This window comes from Triticum aestivum, chromosome 7B, assembly GCF_018294505.1.
Source record: "Triticum aestivum cultivar Chinese Spring chromosome 7B, IWGSC CS RefSeq v2.1, whole genome shotgun sequence".
Lineage (NCBI taxonomy): Eukaryota > Viridiplantae > Streptophyta > Magnoliopsida > Poales > Poaceae > Triticum > Triticum aestivum.
Window position 1 is genome coordinate 651,697,090 of NC_057813.1, and position 24,727 is coordinate 651,721,816.

The 24,727-nt window shown below is 45.7% G+C and overlaps 1 long non-coding RNA gene across 1 annotated transcript; it reads right to left on the reverse strand.

Moving 5' to 3' along the window:
• Window positions 1-4,144: 4,144 nt before the first annotated feature.
• LOC123156233 (uncharacterized) lies at window positions 4,145-5,545 on the reverse strand. The gene is made up of 3 exons (XR_006477925.1): window positions 4,929-5,545; window positions 4,323-4,415; window positions 4,145-4,222 (listed from the first exon to the last, which is right to left on the reverse strand). It is a non-coding gene; the product is annotated as an uncharacterized lncRNA (long non-coding RNA).
• Window positions 5,546-24,727: the final 19,182 nt, after the last annotated feature.

The window sequence follows — 24,727 nt, forward strand, 5'->3', positions numbered from 1 at the left end:
ACCCACTGCAGCAAGAGCTGATATTGCGGTTATAGTTGCCACGCCACCTTCAGAAGGTGGCGGCTCCACCATTTTTTCCATAGCTCGCTGAAAAGTTGAGGTTTTACATTAGTAGTACCAGAACAGAAGATATTAAGGAGGCAGCAAAACCAAAAAAAATAGCTTTAGTCTATATACAGAACTTATTCTGGTGAACCCATGTAAAATATTAGTTGTATTTTATTGCAAAGTACATAACAAAACCAGGTTCCAAACATATGACCATGTACCATCGCTAATGTATTGTCTATTTCTTCACATTGTATTGAGGGCTAAGGATAAAGAGACAAAGTTTATAGTACGGTAAGCATAGTATGACATCATTCATATCACAAAACAACTGAGAACGGACAAACAGGCAATTGTAACATTGTGTGGGCAAGTCTAGCAGGGAACTAGATTACGGGTCAAGATCAAAGGAACATCACTCCTCCCTTTTAAACCTTGTAAGGTGCAATGATACGTTAAGACAATTGTGTATAAAATTGAAAAGAGTAATAGACATTGGCTGCAAACCATGCAGTTCAAGGCACAAGTCAGAGTAAGTAGTAGTTAAAAGGCATGAGGATTAAGGACTTACAACAACGGCTTTGACTGGTGTAGTCATGCCCTTCTTCTTGCTGGTGTGACAGTCCTTGAAGATTTCCACAACATTTGGTTCAGGTACTTTTTTGTCCTTGCGGGCTTTCTTCTGCATTTCGAACAAGTCAATATAGATATGATAATATGGTACAACGAAAAGAGTGAAACAACAGATAATTACAAGAGCCTCGCAGTGTGCAATATAGCTACGAGATCCTGTCGTTTGTTGGAATTTCACTTTCGTACGGTTGGCCTTGTTCTTTGAACAATCCACCTACAAGAAGATAGATTTTTATGGCACATGCGTCAATAGGACTTCAACATGTGATCTGATCACATATATATAATGTACCTGATACTTCGGATCAGACCAATGTTTAACAAGGCCCCTCCAGTCTTCATCCGATATATTTTCCACTAGAGATGTTTGGGAAAGTTCACTGTTAGCCTTGCCTTCAAAGTGAGTTTTCCTCAAGTTATACCGATACTGTCGCAGAGCAGACTTGAAAACATGGGTGCAAGCTTGTCTGGTTGCATCATCTTGGCTATCCAACTTGAACCTTGTCTGTTGAAAATTATGGGAGTCTCATTATCAGCAACCTAGAAAGTATGGGACAGAGCAAGACGATATTACTAGTTTCCATACATAACCATACTTACAGATAAATGGTCGAGGAAGGTGTTGAACTGGGTTTCGTCTTTGTCATTCCTCTACTGAATCCATGTTGGGAGGATACGTACATGATAGCTAACGACAACCGCTGCCTCTGATACTAACTTGGTTGACTCTGTAGCATCACGTGGCCTTTTTAAACCTGCCTCAAAATGGATCTTCATGCTTCCTCCTCTAGATTTAGTTAACCTATCGAGCATTATCCCTGATGTTTGTTTCCTCTTGCGCCTAGGTGCTAGTCCAACAACGAACATAGGAAGTGTTAGTGTACATCAAACTGTAGGGCTACATATAAAGAAGCATGCAACTGTAACTTGACTCCAGCAACTACCTTCTTGCTGTTGAAGCTCACAAGGTTCATCTGATATTGCCAACTCGTCTTGTGTCAAGAGTGCTTGGGAAGTAGTGTCAGGTGGCAAGGGAGCTTGGGAACGTGCTGCTAGCTCAGTTGACGCACGAGTATGTCGTGCAACTGGTAGTACTGTGGTAGGTGTTGCAAGAACTAGGGCCGTCTCTGCTTGTTTGGTGGTAGCTATTTGTTTCCGTTTGACTTTTTTTGCAGCACGTGTAGCATGGGATGCCGTGTTTGTAGAATTTTCCGCTGGACTTTCACCTTCTATGGCACCATCAGTACCAGCAGAATCTGCAGGATTCATCCGCTTCTTATTCCCTGCCATTTTGTGTTTCTTCCTCTTTCTCTGTGCCATGTTAAGTCCAGCCGACAAGAAAAACGAATAACAATTTAGTTCTTCAGAACAAATTGATGCGTGATGCAGACGAACTGAACTTTGATGTTAGACAACCACATGATAGGAGGATGTAATATGTATGAAAAACAGGACGAGATAGATAACCAGAACTATGATGTGTAAACTAAGAAGAAGACATTTCACCAAATTAGAAGAAATGGAGTGGAAGGTAGCCACCATATGAAAGATGCTACAAATATCGCTTTGGCAAGTTAACAGTGTCTCAGCATAAAGGGCGTTTAAACAAATGTGAAGCAGTACAAGAAATAAATCATATGCAAGATGCAAACAACATCACACTACCATGTTAGAGGTCTCTCGTCATTAGTGCCATTGCATATTCACAACATTGCATATTCACAGCTTATGATGTGTAAACTAAGGAGAAGGCATTTCAACAAATTAGAAGCAACTAGTCGTTAACCCGTGCATTCGCACGGGCTAGTATATTAATAAATTTAACTTTTAATAATAATCATAATCAAGCAATAGAGTTAAGCCATTTCCAACTGCCATCATTTTTCTGTTACTTAATAATTTTTATTGTGGTGGCAGATATAAATTTTCATGGAAGGCACGCCATGGTTTTCTTGATTCCATTTTGCAAGTACACGTACCAAATGATGTAAAGCCACTCTTAATTAAGCAATCCAATTTAGGAAACTTGTCTGTAATTTTTTTCCATATCTTAAATTTCTCAAAATAATCTTAAAATAATGACGAAATTTATATAAAGTACCAATTTGATGCCCCATTATTATATTACATCCTAAATGATTAAATAGCCATTAATATGCAACCTGTCCTTATACTACAGTAAACACCAGGTTTCTGCAAGTTATTGCACCATTTCTATTAAGAGTTGATTCGTTGAATATGTCTTCATGTTTATTCTTACTATACTCCTTTTCTGATTCTTCATCAGAATATATATACAACATGACATGTGTTCTTGGTCCTAGTATTTTGATGTCCTCGATGATGTGTTTTGATCCTTGAATTGTTTATTTAAGTATATGATATTTGGTGCATTTGTACCAGCATTGTACAAAAACATGACAATATAGATCATCTTAGTAGAAGCTGAAGATCCGGCACTGTGTGCAGGTACCTAAAATCAGTCTGTGCCTATGACAATATAAAAGACAAATGGAGATCAGTGTGATTCTGCCTACATACCTCACGCAAGCACATGGTTGAGAAACTGAGTGCACTCTGTTTGGGCCTGTCGCTCCGAGCCGGTCGCTGATGAAGGTGCACCCGTGTGCATTGTTGACCACAATCCACACAATTGTATAGACAAAACCCCGTGATTTAATACCCCTCAGTGCACACGGTTGCATAATTTCAAAAGCCCATTGTAGGACAACCATGTGCACAATGACTACACCATAGCATGCAGTTAATCATGTGCAATTAGATTACCATTGCACAACATTCAGAAATATTACAGAAATTTACAACGTCACCTTCCTAGTATATATGGGATATTCTTGCAAGTATAAAAAGGTTGAGATGTTCTTACTAACGACTTCATTGTTCTGCATAATGGATAACAGGTAGTATCAATATTGTGTACAAAGCAAGGGAAGCTTCCAATGGGATTATGGATGGTATGTTAGGTCGAATACTTAAAGCACAAAAACATCTATGGTCTAAGAAACTGTACGTTTCTGCGTATATATTTAAAATGATATGGAAAAGTTAACCTCGACTGGTCCAATTTGAGTGAGTTACTCCTACACCATGTTTGGCGCATAACAACCGTGCTACAGCTTCAAATTAGCTCTGACATTCATTTTAGTTATAACTAAAAGTATGATGAGAATTAGGGTGCTGCAAATACTACCATAGAAAATTGCATATTTGGTACATACTGGTAAACCACTATTATATATTGTGCAATAAGGTTATCTTAGTTGATACAGGGTAACTCCTATTAATCTTTATGAGCACTGTAATCTTTCAAACACAGACCACATCGTTCATCTTAAAAGTAAACAGGTAGCAGGATTACATAGAAAATTAAGAGTATATAGAGACATATGCCACCATGCTAACATAAAACCAAACATGAGCAGTAATGTGCAAAATCAATCACCTGATGATATCAACCAATTAGAATTCACATAGTTTGATCTCCTTGTTATATTCACCATGGGTGCAGGTAACACATGAGCTGATCAATCGATAGTGGTCAGGTACCCCAGGATCTTATCAATTGGAAATATATGATAGCCGCTCCACCAAAAAAAAGGAAATACAGGATAGCGTATTACCTGATATATATTTGTGGCGGACTGAACCTTCTTGGATCAATGGACTGAACATGTTACCATATTTTTCATTACCTTCCCATGTATCAGAGTGGCCTGAAACAATTATAATGCAGTTCAAAGATGCCTCACTTGTTATAATAACTACAATTAACTTATAGTAGCATGTTTATGTTAGAAAACTGTACGCTTGTACAGATAAAACGCCTCTTCATCAAATACTATCATGCCAAGGATAATAAGTTCATCGTTGTTAAGGTTAATGGAGTATCCAAATTACACTGAGGTACAGTTTCCATGAATCATCCTCATGGCCAATCACCCGGACCATATCACCACACGATTGTTTTGAACCTTGTACAGCAGAAAAATATATGATTCCCATCTCAATCTAACTAAACAATCTATCAGCACTACTTATATCATGCATTCAAATTATAATGACTTAAATTTGGTTGTATTTGCAAAGCTGGAGCAAAACAGGTTCGAGCATCCAAATAAATACGACAACTGTTTGTAAAAAGAACATTAGAAAGCAATCAAATTTGACATGTAAAAGAACACAAACTTTTGAAGATTAGTACTTATTTACTCTTTGGTGAAGTTCACCTGATGGGGCATAGTTGTGAGACGAATTGATCTCCATGATCCCAAGATTACACGTGAGAACATTGGGGCTTGAATTATTGGATAGCACACATTATCAACAATCCTTATCTCTGAGAGCACACCAGGTCCATGCCCAAACTTACTTGCGGGGAAGAGAAAATCTATCCATGTGGCAATACTTCTTTTCGTGGAGATGAGGGATGGTGGAATAGCAGATAGATTGGGATGGGAATCGTATGTCCTTGGACAGGCTTTGCATTGAGGCAATCCTGATCGAGAAAAAGGGGGCGGAGGATCCAAATGATAGCCCCACCATCTCGTCAACAACGCCAGTGGCGTGGCGTACACGTACGATAGCACCACCATCTTGTTGACAACGACAGCGGCATGGCGTACATCTATGATAGCACCACCATCTTGTCGACAACGGCAAAGGCATGGTGTACACGTACGATAGCATCACCATCTCGTCAACAACGGCAGCGGCGTGACATACATGATCCATGCAACAGCATCACCATCTCACCGACAACGGCGACCGCATGGCGTGCACGATCCATGCGACAGCATGACCATCCCATCAACAACGGCGGCGACACAGCGTGCATGATCCATGTGACGGCATCAGCATCTTGTTGGCAATGCCGGAGGCGTGGCATGCCCGTGCTGGTTAATTCACCCATGAAGTTTTTTTAAACACACCCGTGAAGGTAAGGGGCTGGGCGTGCACAGGCACGATCGAAACCCTTCGTAGCAATTATTTTGGGTTGAATCAAACATGGACTCTATTTCCACAACCGTGAGATGAAAGGACTACCAGCCGATTCTATTTTTACAACCGTGAGATATTGTGAGATATTCTACAGCCGTGTGAGATGAAAGGACGATGGGCCTTCTATTTTTCTTGGGGCGAATTAAGCTATTTTCAGCCAAAAGTTACATGGGTTAATCTGAACCGTAATAACATGGCCCCACCAAATTAACGGCTCGTAAAATCTAATTAACATGGAAATTTCTAGAGAGTCAAGAATTAGTAGAGGTATAGATAGATGAAAGCTAGACACCATATGAAAGATGCAACGAATATCACTCTACCAAGTTAAAACTGTCTCGTCATAAGTGTCATTTCAACAAATTAGTACTACAAACTAGAAAAGAATGTGAGATGTAACCTATATCACACTCCGAAGTCAAACGTGTCTTATTATAAGTGATTGTTGCAGGTTACACAACAGTAGTAATTTGATGTAAGAACATTGTGTGATAGAAAAACATTGTATGTTATAGAAACAGGAACACGTGTCTTATTCAAGTATAATGTGTAAAGTAAGCAGATGGAATTCAAAAAAATTAGAAGCAATACAAGCTAGACATCACACATAACATGCAACCACATATAACAGTGCCAAGTTAGAGGGAGCACTAGTGATGCTGCACTAGGAGAGACATGCTCATCATAAACACAGCTTTGTTGAGTGTCTATGCATGTGTTGTGTCAGGACCCCGATTCTATGCCACATCGATCTAGCATGTAACACCTCATAGCACTTTGTGGCCTCACGCACGGTATTCCCACGGGAGTCGCCTTACCATGCCCGGGACCGTTTGCGCCTTTTGGCACACATATATGATAGTGTCACTAGCATCCATATGACAAGAACCCGGGCTGACATGGCTAGTCGTGAACCCGAAGTGGCACTAACTTACAGGGACAGGCATACATGACCCAGCATCGAACCTGTCGGTCATCAGCGAGTGAATCCGGGTTGTAGCAACTGGGCTAGCAGGACTCCGGTAAACCGGGCTGTAGCAGGCTAACAGGACTCCGATGGACACCGTGTGACATTTCCCCAAAGGGACAGACACAGGAACGAAGAAGGACACATGCCGGCCAGCCTAAGTGTTCCGGAGCAGTAGCAAGCTACCAGGGCTCAGTGGAAGCACTAGGAGACATTTCCCGGTAAGAGAGGCTACTAAGGATAAACAACTAGATAGTCAGATCCCACACATAGCAATACACATTACACATACGCATAACATGCAAGTATGTGCTGTACAACATGGCATCACAGCATAACTCAACAACTCATATAGATAAAGGCTCAGAAGAGCCATCATAGCATTTATTACAAACAGGGGTCACATGACCCAACATTCAGAGCAAACAAGCAACAAGCGGAAGCATTACATGTCTGAGTACAGACATCTACAAATGAAAAAGGCTAAAGAGCCTGACTATCTACAACATCCGATCAAGATCGTAGCTGAGGTACAAGCTACTCGTCGAAGTCCACAAAGACACTAGTAAGACCGAAGTCTCCGCTGCAAAAACATAAATAAAGCAACATGAGTACAAAGGTACTCAGCAAGACTTACATCAGATCCTATCATACATGCATTTGTATCAAGAGGGTAATGTGGGGTTTAGTTGCAGCAAGCCAGCTTTGACTCTGTGGCTATCCTGTTCTACGACTACGAGAAACTTCTTGAGGTGAGACAACGTACACGAGTCCACTAATCACCACACAATACACTACTATGGATTCATCCCCGTCTCCCTACGGGTAAGCCATCCATAGCACTCACACTTGTCTTGAGCATTTTAGAGTATCCACTTCAAGTTGTCTATGTACCATGTAAGCATCCAAGAAGTCCATAACCGCGGACCCGGCTATTCGAATAGATCATGTTAACCCTGCAGGGGTGTACTTCTTCACACACGCTCTCGCCACTTACCGCCATGTACACGTCATGTATCTCGGCAACCTTCAAGCGGAAGCCTGGCGAGGGAGTCGGCCACGACCTGACTAACCACACAAGACTCTAGTCCATGTTTATCGCCTATTCGGGTTCCATCCGCAAGGAGATCCGACCGGGGTGTCGCTCATGGCCCCAAACGATGTGAGCAGGGTTCCCAAGCCCACCATCCGGGTGCCACTTGGTACACCATGCCACTGTGCCTAGTCTGTCCCAAGCCCACCTGGCCGGGTGCCACTTGGTAGACTACTAACACTACCTACAAACACCAGAAACTAGTTGCGACTCCTGGACAGAGACCAAGTTGGTTAATAAGTCGAGAGGGGCCGAGTTACCGGAACCCAATGTGTGGTAGTATCGAGTCATTGGACAACATACATAGAACTCAGTGCTTAAGGACGGTTCCAGTGAGACAACCCACCATGTACTCCTACATGGCCTCTCACCGCTACCTTTACCAAATCGTGTTCACACACTTAACTCTCAGCATCAGAACATATCATAACACTCCAATTCATTCCCAATGAATCAGACCTAACACAACTCTAAGCAATAGCAGGAATAGCATGGTAGGAACACAACAGTGGCTTCAATCAACTCCTACACATGCTAGTGGGTTTCAACTATTTACTGTGGCAACGACAGGTCATGCAGAGGAATGGGTTCAACTACCGCAGCACAAAGTAGCAGTTGAATCGTTGTTGTCCTAATGCAATAGCTAAGAGCAGGAGCGAGAGAGTAGGATTGTATAGGAATGAACAAGGGGGTTTGCTTGCCTGGTAGATCAACAAGGAAGGCACTGCTCCTCAGACAGGTACTCTGAAACGGTCTCTGGAGCAGGACCTATCGAGAAGGAACGGTGTCGACAATCAATACACAAGCATATGCAACAATATGATGCATGAACATGGCATGAAGATGTGATGCTGCTTGTGCTAATGCTGTTAGCATTCATTTGGTTGAAGTCCATTTGAACCCGGAATTCAAATGCAACTCCAAGTTAGGCCCTTTATAAATGCCATTTTAGTGTTTCACTTATACAGTAGGTATAAGTTAGATTGTCATGCATGAAACTAGTACAGATGGATATATTGAATTTTTTTGATAATTTTTCATATATAAATTATTTCAATCTGAGTTACGGTTGAATTTCTATGATTTTTTCAAGTTTGAATCATTTTCTGGAATTTCCTGATTAGTTTTAAATCCAGAAAAGAATTAACTGCATCAGCACTGCGTCACTGTGATGTCAGCGAGTCAACTGTAGCTGACCAGGTCAAACCTGACCAGTGGGGTCCACACGTCAGTGACTCAAGGTTAAACAGGGGTTAGTTTAAGCCTAATTAAAAGATTAGGGCGCCGGGACCCACTGTCAGTGTCAAGGGGTTAGATTAGGTGGTGATTAGCTTAAGCTAATCACCTGACGAGCCGGACCCACCTGACAGGCCGGCGCGGTCAAGGCGGTCAACCCCACCGGCGTTAAGCCGCCGGCGAGGCCCGAAACGGTGGAGCGCCGCGGAAACGGGCTACGGTGCCCCGTTCGCAGCGTGGCTGGGCTCGTTCGAGAGCCCAGACCAGCGCGCGTCAGGCGGTGGTGCCAGCCGGGCCTGGGGTGGCCGGAGGCGACAGCGAGGAGCTCGGCCGCGGCGGCCGGAGCTCGGGTGAGGCGCGAGCTGCGCTGTGGTGCGCGTGCGGGAGAGTTGGAGTGCTGGTGTGTGCGTGCGTGATGCGGCGAGGGTGATGGACACGCCCGGTGGACCAAAAGGTCGCCGGAGGCGTGTCGGCGGCGAGCGAAGGGGGCGGCGGGTGCGGTCGAGCTAGGTGCAGTCGCTACGGCGTGCGAGGAGGAGAACGGAGAGGGGGAGGAGGAGCGGCAGCTCACAGCGGTTGCTGCAGGCATCGAAGCGGGCTCGGGGACGGCTGGAATCGGCGGGGCGGCGAGGATGATCTTCGGTGACCGGAGATGAAGACGGCAGCGATGGCGGCTCTCCAGGGCTTCCCGCGTCGCGTGGCTCGATGGAGAGGTGGACGGCAACGTGGCGGAGCTTCTGAGCTGGTCGGAGAGGCGAGGGAGAGGCGGTGGCTACGGTAACGGCGAGCAGCGGCGATGATGGCGTTCGGCCGTGCGCGTGGGAGAGAAACCAGGGGAGGGGGAGGAATGAGAAAGCGGAGAGAGGTGCGGGGCGTCGCGTGGCGTCGTTCGGGTCATCCAGAGCGACGAGGGGGAGGACAGGCAGGCAGGGAGGAGGTGGTGGCGCGGCTGCGGCATGCCGGCCACGCAGCTGCTCCTACTGGCAGGACCTTGAAGAAGCTCCTGTCAGTTGGGCTGGGCCGCCTGCTGGCTGGGCCGGCCTGCTAGGCTGCTGGGCTGCACAGGGGTTGCAGGTAAGTCCAGGTAGGTTTTCCATTTCTTTTTCTTTTCTATTTTTCTGACATTTGTTTTGATTTAATAATAATATTAAATCATTTTATTTACTAATGCCAATTTTTGTAGGAACTAGTGGCATTATTCCAGAGCTCCTCAACAAATGGCATAATTTTTGGACATATATTATATATATAACAAATATATATCCAATGCAAATATTTATGCATTAATTCCAATGCCAAAAATAAATACTTATGGGCTCTTTAAAAATATTGGTTTGATTTTTTTTATCTCTGTCCAATATTTTCAGAGAGCAACATGAGCATTTTCTTGGACCTTTTTGGAGCAATTTTTATTTGGGTCATTTCCAGAAATGATTCTGAGGGTTTCACAAATCCCCAGCCATTTCAAATTTAAATGGAATTTAAACATGATGCACAAATGACTAGCTAGCCTAGGTCATACCAGAACTAGGGATGTGACAACTCGTCCCCACTTGAAAAAATCTCGTCCCGAGATTCAGGGGTCGACGGAAAGAAAGTGGGGTACTCCAGTCGAAGACGATCTTCTCGCTCCCAAGTAGCTTCTTTGTCGGAATGATGAGACCACTGAACCTTGAGAAACTTAATTTTATGATGTCGAGTGACACGCTCTGCTTGATCAAGAATGCGAACCGGGTACTCTCGGTATGTGAGGTTATCTTGGAGATCAAGCGTTTCGTGGTCCACTCCGCGGATAGGATCCGAGAAGCAACGCCTGAGTTGAGAGACGTGGAAGACATCATGAACTCGAGAAAGATGTGGGGGTAGTTCCAACTGGTAGGCAACCTCTCCTCGTTTAGCGAGAATGCGAAAAGGACCAATGTAACGAGGAGCCAACTTGCCCTTGATACCGAAACGATGGGTACCCTTCAAAGGAGTAACCCGAAGGTAAGCTTTGTCGCCAACTTCATAAGTCATATCCTTATGATGACGATCATACTGGCTCTTTTGACGAGACTGGGCTGTTTTCAAATTCTCACGAATGATGCGAACTTGCTCTTCTGCCTCCTGGATCATGTCCGGTCCAAAGAATTGTCTTTCACCGGTTTCTGACTAGTTCAAAGGTGTTCGACATCTTTGTCCATAGAGAACCTCAAAAGGAGCTTTCTTGAGACTGGATTGATAGCTATTGTTATAAGCAAACTCGGCGAAAGGAAGACATTTCTCCCAATCCATACCGAATGAGATAACGCAAGCTCTAAGCATGTCTTCGAGAATTTGGTTGACCCTTTCCACCTGACCACTCGACTGAGGGTGGAAAGCGGTACTGAAGGAAAGATGGGTTCCCATGGCAGTTTGGAAACTCTCCCAGAAATGAGAAGTGAAAAGACTACCACGGTCTGAATTGATCTCTAGTGGAACACCATGAAGTGACACTATTCGAGAAATATATAAGTCAGCGAGCTGACTAGCGGTGATACTCTCTCGAACAGGAAGGAAGTGAGCCACCTTGGAAAGACGATCAACGACTACGAAGATAGCATTATTCCCTCTCTTGGTCCTGGGAAAGCCGGTGATGAAGTCCATACCAACTTTATCCCATTTCCACTCAGGAATAGCTAAAGGCTAAAGGGTGCCAGCAGGTCTCTGATGCTCTGTCTTAACGCGACGGCAAACGTCACAGTTGGCAATGAACTGAGCGATTTCTCTCTTCATCCTAGTCCACCAGAACCTCTGGCGTAGGTCCTGATACATCTTAGTACTACCGGGATGAATCGTGAGAGGGATTCATGCGCCTCCTTAAGAATCAATTGTTGCATCTGCTGACTCTTGGGAACCACCAAGCGGTTCCCAAAGTAAACAACACCTCGTTCATCCATAGAGAAACAACCAGCTACTCCCTTGGAGATATTCTTCTTGATTCGGGTAATTCCCGTATCATGCTTCTGGGACTTCTATGATATGATCCACAATAGTAGGTTTCGCCTCCAAGGTAGAAAGGAATCCGTGAGGAGCAATGTGAAGTTAAGCTTACAGAATTCCTCATGGAGAAGTGGTTGGCCCTGCTGCAACATGAGATTGTTGCAATAGGATTTACGACTTAGCGCATCAGCCATGACATTAGCTTTGCCTGGAGTGTAGGTAATCCCTAGATCATAATCTGAGATCAACTCCAACCAACGTCTTTGCCTAAGGTTCAAATCTGGTTGGGTGAAGATATACTTGAGACTCTGGTGATCGGTGTAGATCTCGCAACGTTTACCAAGAAGGTAATGTCGCCAGGTCTTGAGTGCATAGACTACGGCTGCAAGCTCTAGATCATGTGTAGGATAATTCTCCTCATGTGGATGCAACTGTCGAGATGCATAGGCAATCACATGACGATCCTGCATAAGAATGCAACCTAGTCCCTGTCGTGAGGCGTCGCAGTAGATAACAAAGTCCTTAGTGAAATCCGGTGGCACAAGTATGGGAGCAGAAGTCAGGCGTCTTTTCAGTTCCTGAAAACTGTACTCACACTGTGGGGACCACTCAAACTTTTTATCTTTCTTGAGAAGTTCCGTGAGGGGTTTGGCTACTTTGGAGAAGTTTTCAACAAAGCGGCGACAATAGCTGGCTAGACCAAGGAAACTCCTAACTTGTTTAACGGTTTCAGGTGGAGTCCAATCGAGAACGGCCTTAACTCTCTCGGGTTGACAGCAATGCCCTTACCAGAGATTACGTGGCCTAGGTAGGTCACTTCTGGCAACCAAAATTCACACTTGGAGAACTTGGCATAAAGGCGGTGCTCTCTGAGTTTTTCTAACACAAGTCTAAGATGTTCGGCATGCTCTTCCTCGTTCTTCGAGTAAATAAGAATATCATCGAGGTAAACCACGACGAACTTATCTAAGTACTCCATGAAGATCGAGTTCATCAAGCGGGAGAAAGTAGCTGGGGCGTTGGTTAGACCGAAAGACATGACGGTGTACTCGTACTGGCCATAACGAGTGACAAAGGCCGTCTTAGGAATGTCCCCATTTCTGATCTTGATTTGGTGGTAGCCTAACCTCAAATCCATCTTGGAGAAGACTGAGGATCCAGCGAGCTGATCATACAGGTCGTTGATCCTGGGGAGCGGATATTTGTTCTTTATCGTGACCAAATTAATAGGACGATAATCTACAACCATCCGGTCCGTACCATCCTTCTTCTTGACGAAGAGGACGGGGCAAGCCCAAGGAGAAGAACTAGGACGGATGAAACCCTTTTGCAAGGACTCATCAAGTTGTTTCTTAAGCTCGGCTAGTTCTAAGGGTGCCATCTTGTAAGGTCTCCTAGAGATTGGAGCAGTTCCTGGAATAAGATCTATGACGAACTCTACATCTCTGTCAGGTGGAACACCTGGCAGTTCCTCTGGAAAGACATCCGGAAAGTCACGGACTACCGGGATATCTTCAAGGTCTGGAAGAGGGCTGGCATTAAGAGAATAGAGCTGACGCTTTGCAACTCTAGTGGAGACAGTGACTATCTTGCCAGATGGGTGTGTAAGCTGAACAGACCTGGTGTAACAATCAATCTTGGCATAATGAGCTTTCATCCAGTCCATACCCAAGATGATGTTAATATCTGTAGACTTGAGGGCTATAAGTGATGCGAGGAATACAAGTCTGTCTACAAGGATTTCGTTACCATGGCTTACACTAGAGGTTTGCCATTTGGATCCAGGAGTTTGAATGACCAGTGGAGAGGGCATATCACAAAATGACATGTTGTGCAAGTTAGCATAGCTTTCAGAAATGAAGGAGTGAGACGCTCCAGTATCGAACAAAACCGATGCTGGATGGCAATTGACAAGGAGTGTACCAAGAACGACATCCGGATCATCATGAGCGTCTTTAGCTGAGACGTGATGCACGCGTCCATGTTCAGTGGGAGCTGACTTGACACTGATCATCTTGCATGGTGGCTTAACATAGCCAACAGACTTCTCGGGCTGGGGTGGAGCATAACTAGTCTGAGAGCAGTCACGTGCATAGTGCCCTGGCTTCCCGCATGTGAAGAAAGTCCCTGAAGTTGGACGTGGACCCGCACTGACAAGCGGTCTACCAGTAGGCCTGGGTGGAACATACTGACTGAGCTGGGGAGGCACCACATAAGATGGCCTCGGTGTATATCCAGAAGGAAGAGCGGAGTTTGGAACCCAAATCCGGCGCTTCTGAGAACTAGAACCGGAGGAAGATCCCAAATCACGGGTGTGCTTACGAGACTCCTCGTAAGTGAGCTGAGCTGTCTCTGCATTGATGGCCTTGTTCACAAGAGCTTGGAATGTATCACAATGATGCAGGTGGAGATCACGACGCAACTTGGGGTTGAGACCCTTCCGGAACCTAGCCTGCTTCTTGGCGTCCGTGGACACCTCTTCTGTGGCATAGCGGGCGAGGTTCTCAAACTCTCTACTGTAAGCATCAACAGCCATCTTACTCTGGGTGAAACTACAGAACTCTTCTCTCTTGCGATCAATGAGGGCCTCAGGAATGTGATGCTCGCGAAAAGCCTCAGTGAAATCCCTCCAGGTAGGAATCTGGCCAGCTGGAAGCATAGCCTCATAGTTCTGCCACCAAAGACTAGCAGGACCTTCCAGGTGGTATGTGGCATAGGTGACCTTGTCATCTTCAGCTACGTTCGCGGAACGCAACTTATGAGTGATGCTACGGAGCCAGTCATCTGCATCGAGTGGCTCGATGGAATGATGAAAGGTAGGTGGGTGCAAGCGAATGATGTCATGAATGGTTACAGACCCTTTGAACTGATGTGCAGTGTTCTCCTCGATACGTGCCAACAAGCGGTTAGACTCACGCTTGTTCCTCTCCATTTCTAACATGAACTCTGCCAACGAAGGCTGGTCGGGAGGATCCTCATCCCTACCATCTCCGTGGTTCTGGCTACGAGCAACAGAACTTCGCTTAACTGATGACATCCTGAGAAACGAAACCAAGGACGGAATCAGCATCAACTATAGGCTGTAGAATGTAGGACAAGGAAATTAGTAACTCTCAAACTCCTAGGGAAATTCCGGCAGCATAACGGCAGTAAAATGCTCAGAATGAGACATCCTGCTAAAAATGGGGTAGTACAACAACTCAACAACACCACTCAAGGTTCTGGGATAGTACTAAACAGACTACACCGGAAGTACTCGAAACTGGGATATGACTCTGATCAACCAATCCTATGGGACTACGGAGTAGTAACACGTGATCCTGATAGACGGAAGAGAGAGCCTAGTTCCTTAACCCCGTAGGAAAGATAGGATGACTCAGATCAGAAGGCCATGAGGTAAAGGAGTAAAAAGAGCCTTACGTTCCTTCCCACAATCAATTCCCTTACATAACTAAAGAATTTCTAGACTCAACTTCGACCAGTTTGGCTTGGTAATCCTACAGGCAGTCAGGCTCTGATACCAAAGCTGTCAGGACCCCGATTCTATGCCACACCGATCTAGCATGTAACACCTCATATCACTTTGCGGCCTCACGCACGGTATTCCCACGGGTGTCGCCTTACCATGTCCGGGACCGTTTGCGCCTTTTGGCACACGTATATGATAGTGTCGCTAGCATCCATATGACAAGAACCCGGGCTGACATGGCTAGTCGTGAACCCGAAGTGGCACTAACTTACAGGGACAGGCATACATGACCCAACATCGAACGTGTCGGTCATCAGCGAGTGAATCCGGGCTGTAGCAACTGGGCTAGCAGGACTCCGGTAAACCAGGCTGTAGCAGGCTAACAGGACTCCGGTAGACACCGCGTGACATTTCCCCGAAGGGACAGACACAGGAACGAAGAAGGACACATGCCGGCCAGCCTAAGTGTTCCGGAGCAGTAGCAAGCTACCAGGGCTCAGTGGAAGCACTAGGAGACATTTCCCGGTAAGAGAGGCTACTAAGGATAAACAACTAGATAGTCAGATCCCACACATAGCAATACACATTACACGTACGCATAACATGCAAGTATGTGCTGTACAACATGGCATCACAACATAACTCAACAACTCATATAGATAAAGGCTCAGAAGAGCCATCATAGCATTTATTACAAACAGGGGTCACATGACCCAACATTCAGAGCAAACAAGCAACAAGCGGAAGCATTACATGTCTGAGTACAGACATCTACAAATGAAAAAGGCTGAAGAGCCTGACTATCTACAACATCCGATCAAGATCGTAGCTGAGGTACAAGCTACTTGTCGAAGTCCACAAGACACTAGTAAGACCGAAGTCTCCGCTGCAAAAACATAAATAAAGCAACATGAGTACAAAGGTACTCAGCAAGACTTACATCAGATCCTATCATACATGCATTTGTATCAAGAGGGTAATGTGGGGTTTAGTTGCAGCAAGCCAGCTTTGACTCTGTGGCTATCCTGTTCTACGACTACGAGAAACTTCTTGAGGTGAGATGGCGCACACGAGTCCACTAATCACCACACAATACACTACTATGGATTCATCCCCGTCTCCCTACGAGAAGGCCATCCATAGCACTCACACTTGTCTTGAGCATTTTAGAGTATCCACTTCAAGTTGTCTATGTACCATGTAAGCATCCAAGAAGTCCATAACCGCGGACCCGGCTATTCGAATAGATCATGTTAACCCTGCAGGGGTGTACTTCTTCACACACGCTCTCGCCACTTACCGCCATGTACACGTCATGTATCTCGGCAACCTTCAAGCGGAAGCCTGGCGAGGGTGTCGGCCACGACCTGACTAACCACACAAGACTCTAGTCCAGGTTTATCGCCTATTCGGGTTCCATCCGTAAGGAGATCCGGCCGGTGTGTCGCTCACGGCCCCAAACGATGTGAGCAGGGTTCCCAAGCCCACCATCCGGGTGCCACTTGGTACATCGTGCCACTGTGCCTAGTCTGTCCCAAGCCCACCTGGCCGGGTGCCACTTGGTAGACTACTAACACTACCTACAAACACCAGAAACTAGTTGCGACTCCTGGACAGAGACCAAGTTGGTTAATAAGTCGAGAGGGGCTGAGTTACCGGAACCCAATGTGTGGTAGTATCGAGTCATTGGACAACATACATAGAACTCAGTGCTTAAGGACGGTTCCAGTGAGACAACCCAGCATGTACTCCTACATGGCCTCTCACCGCTACCTTTACCAAATCGTGTTCACACACTTAACTCTCAGCATCAGAACATATGTAACACTCCAATTCATTCCCAATGAATCAGACCTGACACAACTCTAAGCAATAGCAGGCATAGCATGGTAGGAACACAACATGGCTTCAATCAACTCCTACACATGCTAGTGGGTTTCAACTATTTACTGTGGCAACGACAGGTCATGCAGAGGAATGGGTTCAACTACCGCAGCACAAAGTAGCAGTTCAATCGTTGTTGTCCTAATGCAATAACTGAGAGTAGGAGCGAGAGAGTAGGATTGTATCGGAATGAACAAGGGGGTTTGCTTGCCTGGTAGATCAACAAGGAAGGCACTTCTCCTTAGACGGGTACTCTGGAACGGTCTCCGGAGCAGGACCTATCGAGAAGGAACGGTGTCGACAATCAATACACAAGCATATGCAACAATATGATGCATGAACATGGCATGAAGATGTCATGCTGTTTGTGCTAATGCTGTTAGCATTCATTTGGTTGAATTTGAACCAAGAATTCAAATGCAACTCCAAGTTAGGCCCTTTATAAATGCTATTTTAGTGTTTCACTTATACAGTAGGTATAAGTTAGTTTGTCATGCATGAAACTAGTACAGATGGATAGATTGCATTTTTCTGACAATTTTTCATATATAAATTATTTCAATCTGAGTTACGGTTGAATTTCTATGATTTTTTGAAGTTTGAATCATTTTCTGGAATTTCCTGATTAATTTTAAATCCAGAAAAGAATTAACTACGTCAGCACTGCGTCATTGCGACGTCAGCAAGTCAACTGCGGCTGACCACGTCAAACCTGACCAGTGGGGTCCACACGTTAGTGACTCAGGGTTAACAGGGTTGTTAAGCCTATTAAAATAGGGCCGGGCCACTGTCAGGGGTAGGGGTGATTAGCTTAAGCTAATCACCTGACGAGTCAGACCCACCTGACAGGCCAGCGCGGTCAAGGCGGTCAACCCCACCGGCGTTAAGCCACCGGCGAGGCCCGGAACGGCGGAGCGCCGCGGAAACGGGCTATGGTGCCCCGTTCGCAGCGTGGCTGGGCTCGTTCGAGAGCCCAGACCAGCGCGCGTCAGGCGGTGGTGCCAGCCGGGCCTGGGGTAGCCGGAGGCGACAGCGAGGAGCTCGGCCGCGGCGGCCGGAGCTCAGGTGAGGCGCGAGATGCGCTGTGGTGCGCGTGCAGGAGAGTTGGAGTGCTGGTGTGTGCGTGCGCAATGCGGCGAGGGCGATGGACACGCCCAGTGGACCAAAAGGTCGCCGGAGGAGCGTCGGCGGCGAGCGCAGGCGGCGGCGGGTGCGGTCGAGCTAGGTGCAGTCGCTACGGCGTGCGAGGAGGAGAACGGAGAGGGGGAGGAGGAGCGGCAGCTCACAGCGGTTGTAGCAGGCGTCGAAGCGGGCTCGGGGACGGCTGGAGTCGGTGGGGGCGGCGAGGACGATCTCCTGCGACCGGAGACGAAGACGGCAGCGATGGCGGCTCTCAAGGGCTTATCGCGTCGTGTGGCTCGATGGAGAGGTGGACGGCGACGTGGCGGAGCTTCTGAGCTGGTCGGAGAGGCGAGGGAGAGGCGGTGGCTATGGTAACGGCGAGCAGCGGCGATGATGGCGTTCGGCCGTGCGCGTGGGAGAGAAACCAGGGGAAGGGGAGGAATGAGAGAGAGGGAGAGAGGTGCGGGGCATCGCGTGGCGTCGTCCGGGTCATCCAGAGCGACAAGGGGGAGGACAGGAAGGCAGGGAGGAGGTGGTGGCGCGGCTGCGGCATGCCGGCCACGCAGCTGCTCCTACTGGCAGGAGCTTGAAGAAGCTCGTGTCAGTTGGGCTGGGCCGCCTGCTGGCTGGGCCGGCCTGCTAGGCCGCTGGGCTGCACAGGGGCTACAGGTAAGTCCAGGTAGGTTTTCCATTTCTTTTTCTTTTCTACTTTTCTGACATTTGTTTTGATTTAATAATATTATTAAATCATTTTATTTACTTATGCCAATTTTTGTAGGAACTAGTGGTATTATTCCAGAGCTCCTCAACAAATGGCATAATTTTTGGACATATATTATATATATAACAAATATATATCCAATGCAAATATTTATGCATTAATTCCAAATGCCCAAAATAAATACTTATGGGCTCTTTAAACATATTGGTTTGATTTTTATCTCTGTCCAATATTTTCAGAGAGCAACATGAGCATTTTCTTGGACCTTTTTGGAGCAATTTTTATTTGGGTCATTTCCAGAAATGATTCTGAGTGTTTCACAAATCCCCATTTCAAATTTAAATGGAATTTAAACGTGATGCACAAATGACTAGCTAGCCTAGGTCATACCAGAACTAGGGATGTGATATGTTGTCTTGGAAATCATGTTGGGGGTGTGGAGGAGTAGAAACTGTAGAGGCCCTCCGTTTGGAAGGAGCACCTTTATCCGCTGCCTTGTTAACTTCCTTCCGCTTTATTTATTTTGAATTGTCAAGTAAAACCGACAAGAAAAAGCAATAAAATTCTCTCTTCAGAACTCATTCATGTATGATACTGACAATCACTACTTTGATGTAAGGCAAACACATGATACCAGGATGGAATATGTACGAAAAACAGGATGGCATGGCATGTTCACAACTGTTTGTGTAAACTAAGCAGAAACCATTCCAGCAAATAAGAAGCAATGCAAGCTAGGCACCACATGAAAGATGAAACCAATATGACTCTGCCAAGTTAAAAGCGTCCCATCATAAATGGAATTTCAACAAATTAGAAGCAGCGCATGCTATAAATCATATGAAAGATGCAACTAATATCGCACTGCATATACTAAAGGTGTCTCGTCATATTGATTCATGCGGGATACAAAAAAAGACAATAGTTTTATGTAAGGACATGCTTAATAGACAGATGTACTATGTACTAAATACAGGAAGGCATGTCACATTAACAGGTATAATGTCACATTTACAGGAGTATAAGCTAAGCAGACTAGCACATGCAGTTTAACTAGATTGGAAGAATTACAATATAGACACCATATGCAACATGCAACCACATATCACGCTGCCAAGTTAGAGCAAGCACCTGCGATGCTAGTGTAGGGGAAATGCTGTAATCAACTACAGAGCTACGTTCACTATCTTCATCTAGCATTTCTGTTTCTTAAGAATCATGCGGGAGGCTGACGCTGCATTCTTTAAATGAGGAGTAGTCCCCTTGCCTGCCTGCCTCGTCATAAGTGATTGATGAGGGTTACACAAGAACATTAGTTTGATGTAAGAACATGGTTAATACACAGATGTACTAGTATGTACCAAAAACAGAAAGGCATGTCATATTCAAAGGTATAATGTGTAAGCTAAGCAGATGCAATTTAACCAAATTGGAAGCAATACAATCTAGACATCCAACTGGAGTGGTGAACATGATCATCTAGGACCTGAGAGCCTGGTGGGAGGCGGGCTGCTTCGCCACCATCGCGGCTTTTTAGTTGGCTTCCAGGTGATGCCTGTCTTTGTTGGGCTTGTCACTGGCTCGGCCAGTGCCCTGACTAGCTATTTGTCTTCTGGTGCTCACGGGATGGTGGTTCATGAAAAAATATCTTTCCTTATCTTAATAAAGACCGACTCCGGCCTTTCGAATACAAGCTAGACACCATATGGAACATGCAACCACATATGACACCATGAAGTTAAAGCAAGCACCTGGGATGGTGGTTCATTGCGAGCGAGGTCATCAACTCCAGAGCAACGTTTACCGTCTCCATCTGCTGACACTGCACCCTTTAAAGCGCTCTAATGTGCCGCGCCTAGCCGCGTAGAAAGCTGGCACGACTTGTCTCTTTTCTTTTTTGCTTCGCTTTCGGCAGACTCTGAAATACCCTTGCATAAAAACACAATAGTGAGAGTATGGATGAAGTGTGTGTAGAACTAGTGCACTGTAAAAGTAGCAGATAGCAGGTGGCTGAAAAATAAATGACAGGAGACATATGACAGCTCTACAACATTGCATGGCAAACAAAATTTGATTCTAGTCCGTATGATTTTGTAATATATGAGCACAGGAAATGCAGGTACTCCTCCAGCACACCACCACATGTGGTCATATCTAAGATAACAGTCGACTGGAAATAAATATGTCAGTCAATTTTTTTAATGAACCGTCTGATCTATAAGGAACGGGCAAATGGCCTTCGTCTACCTCTCGCCAGTCACTGTTGACGATCTTTCTCGAACCGCCAGCGACCACTGGCCCAGACCCATGCCTCCGCCGCCCCGCCCTCCCATCGACCTCACACCACCACCGTGCTTGGTAGCGCCCCCAAGCCATCCCTTTAATCCCATCCGAGCTCCAGATCGGGCGCCAGTAGCTCTAGGCCGCACATGCCCCTAAGATAAACACCAAGGCGCTGCTTCCCCGGTGTAATAGTCGTACTAGCGCCTGTTACGCCGGGGAATGCTTCCGTTAATTGAGAATCAACTGGCCAGAAATTGAAATTCAGGGTTGCGACGGACCTCTAGCTAAGGTGAAATAGTATATGAGGAGAAACCTTGTGCATCACGAGTTACTAGGAACATCTAGTATCAAGAAGAAGCGGTCAACAAGTGTCTTCTGTGGGATGAATACCGTGCAAGCAGAGACGTAAGATTTGCACGAATAAGGGAAGAGGAGTACCTTCTTCGGTTGCCGGTGTGGTCACCTCCACATGTCGCGCCGATCTTCTTCTTTTTACCGGGGAAACCGATGTTCTGGAGGGTGCAGGCTTGGACGAACCCATGGCCAAATTGTTGATTGTGTTGCCGTGGCCGTATGTCGGCGGAGGGGAAGCAGATCCGAGGCAGCGAAGGACGGAGTAGCAGGAACATCTCCGGTGCAGTGGAGGGTGGGAAAGTTGGAGCGACAGCAGTGAGGCGCAGGACGGGGTGGTTGAACTGGCTCGGGTACGGACGGCTCGGCCTCGGCTTCAACTACTCGCCGTGGAGGGCGTTGCGGTTGAGGTTGCGGTGGACGACGACGTTGGGGTATCAGCTCCGGCGTGATGGAGGAGGGCGGCGGTTGATGGGTGCGATGGGATGGCGGACGGAGGACGCCGGGGTTTCGTGACTGGTGGATAGGTAGTTTTGGCGCCCACGGAGTACGAATGGGGAATCAGACGGGTGGGGGGAACCATGTTTCGGTATGGGACGCGCTTGTTTTTGGCTTTTTTGAACAGAAGATGGGACGCGCTTGTTTGAAATTTGGGGAAAGTACCAACTTTTCTCCCCTCTTAAATTTCGGACCTACTGCGGGTCGGGGGTAGGATGGTAATCCCAGGTGTCCCAAATAGTGGGCAGGAGCGATTTCGGCCACGCGCATGTGTGCTTAGGCGGCCATTGTGTATGAATGTTTTTCGGAGGCCGTTGCGTGGCGTCTAGATGAAGCTACAAACCTACCCCGGTTTAGACCTTTGGGCGTCGGGCCGGTAGGTTTCACGGGTCGGATTTATTAGAAAAGTAATTTCCTTGTACTACCAAACATTGGTCTCACGCGGTTTCGGGAGAGTAGATGCTCTTTTGGCACTTCGTTTGACATTTTGAAACACAAGCATTCACGTTTAGAGTACTCTTGAACTATGAGGATTGACCTAAATAGACAACGTTATATTTGACCTTGTATGTTTGAAAACCTCATTAAATTATCCGCTTCCTTTTGAAATTTTGACAGTTTAAAATCCTATAACTACGATTATTTTGGAATGGAGGAGCTAAATTTGAATCTATTTTATACACGACTACATATGCTATTATGTACAAAATCAGAACAAAGATTGGTACCCCCATAGTTTAGGTATGGTTTACAAATGCCATGATATCAAATTCAAATAATTGAATGGACTTCATGTTAAATTCGAATTTTTAAACCACCTTAGGTTGAATTCAAATGTATGCTAGTTCCTAGGTAGCTATTTATAAATGTCCATTGTGTAACTTTCGTATGTATAATGTGCTTTACACACACAACATGAACTATACTCATGTTTATATTCGATTGCTAAAGCGATGCATTGTCTGGAGTTCAAAATACTAACTATGTGGATCAATTGTGTCGAATAATAACATAGACATGCTCAAATTTGATAGAATCTAGATGTCTGATGGTTCAATGACCGCTCCTTACGCGAATTGCAAATATCATGATCCCATCCTAATATTTGGATACAATTTATATCTTTAATCAATGTGTAGAGCAGTCTTTTACGTGTAGTTTCACTCTCCATCGGTGGTCTCTCACACATGCTCACACACTCTCTCCCGAGGTGTCTTTCTCGCACACATGCTATAGATATAACCCTCCCTCCCTCTCGTAACCATTTACAACTGTTTTCACTAACCTTTATCACAAGCACTCTTCCTCTCGCAAACATACACACGCACAATCCTCATCGACCCTTTCTATATACATGGACCTGCCTACGTGTCTCATGTATGCACATTATCTTTACGCCTGTCTCTCATGCATTATCTCACACCTCTCTTCCTAATCGACGAGTATGATTCTAGCAGAGCATTCTGTAGGATGCCCCTTAAAGTTAGGTTGGATGAATAGTAATATCAGAGATAAAGGGGTTACCTTAGTCCGAGAACCTAGGGTTACAAATCCTAGCCGGCTTTGTCAGTGGACACAGAGTCCTTCACAATTCTGCTATCTTTGTCTTGTACGACTAGTCATCCATGGGTCTTCCTAAATGTGTCATGGGCCGACCAATGTGGCACAGGACGGAGCCGAATGAAGGGCCTCACCTCGACCCACCGGACCTCACGCGGTGACACACCCTCTGCCCCCACGTCTCATTATCTACTCACACCCACACATACCAACACAAACACCACACACACAGAAAATTTCTCCTGGTGCCTCTATTCTGTCCCCCTTGCATATACACACTCAAGGGAATGGAATCTCTTGTCGTGACGTCATATTCGTCTCTCTCTCTCTAGACCACTCTCATTTCTCGTGCTATCTCTCCCACGCCCCCCCGTCGGCCCCTCTATCCATGCCTCTCTCGAATACGTAATACACACACATACCTCTCTAGGCCCCGCCAAATGCATCAACTACACATTCACACATGTTACATCACGTACCCCATTGATCTAAAAGCCCTCTCTTCACGTTTATTTCGCATACAACATTCCTTTTGAATAAAGTGTGGCCAAAAAATTATTTTAGAGTTTCTACATATATACAACATTACAAAGTTATATGGAGGAGTAGAAACGCTAATTTGCATTGCATGGTGCCCACAATGATATTTATTCCGCACTGTGAATTTGTATATTTTTATACTATTTACAAAGTTAGTCATAATAAAGAGAAACGAAGAGCATCTATCTCTCCATCGCATACCCCCCTGTACGCCCCTTTCACGTATGCACACAAAACTATCTCCAGGTCCTCTAAAAGTAAGCCCCCAGAAAATTAACGTGTGTTTCATCTTTCTCTCGCGATATATGCAATGACGATCATTGTATTTGAAGCGAAAGCACG